The sequence below is a fragment of the Orycteropus afer genome, unplaced genomic scaffold (genome assembly GCF_000298275.1).
Source record: "Orycteropus afer afer isolate SDZICR_OR568_19922 unplaced genomic scaffold, OryAfe1.0 scaffold00040, whole genome shotgun sequence".
Lineage (NCBI taxonomy): Eukaryota > Metazoa > Chordata > Mammalia > Tubulidentata > Orycteropodidae > Orycteropus > Orycteropus afer.
In genome coordinates, this window is record NW_006921627.1 from 15,588,284 (window position 1) to 15,588,748 (window position 465).

A 465-nucleotide genomic window follows, 5' to 3' on the forward strand; every position below is an offset into this window, starting at 1 on the left:
AGTGTATGAGAGTCCTAACCTCCCCACCTCCTCTTCAGCACTGGTTATTTTCTGTCTTGTTGAACTTTGCCATTAGTGCTGGGGTGAGATGGTATCTCATTGTTGTTTTGATTTGTATCTCTCTGATGGCTAATGATTGTGAACATTCCTTCTTGTATTTGTTGGCCACCTCAATATCCTCTTTGGTCAAGTGTCTATTCATATCTGCTGCTCACTTTTTAATTTGATTGTTAATATTTTTATTGTTGAGGTGTTGGAGTTTTCTATAAATTTTAGAGATAAGTCCCTTGTCAGATATGTCATTGACAAATATTTTTTTTTCTCAATCTCTAGGCTCTCTTTTACCTCTTTTGGAGAAGTCTTTTGAAGCACATAAGAATTTAATTTTTAGAAGGTCCAATTTATCTAGTATCACTTCTGCTGTTTGTGTATTTTGGGTTATGTAGTCTATTTATGCCATTAATT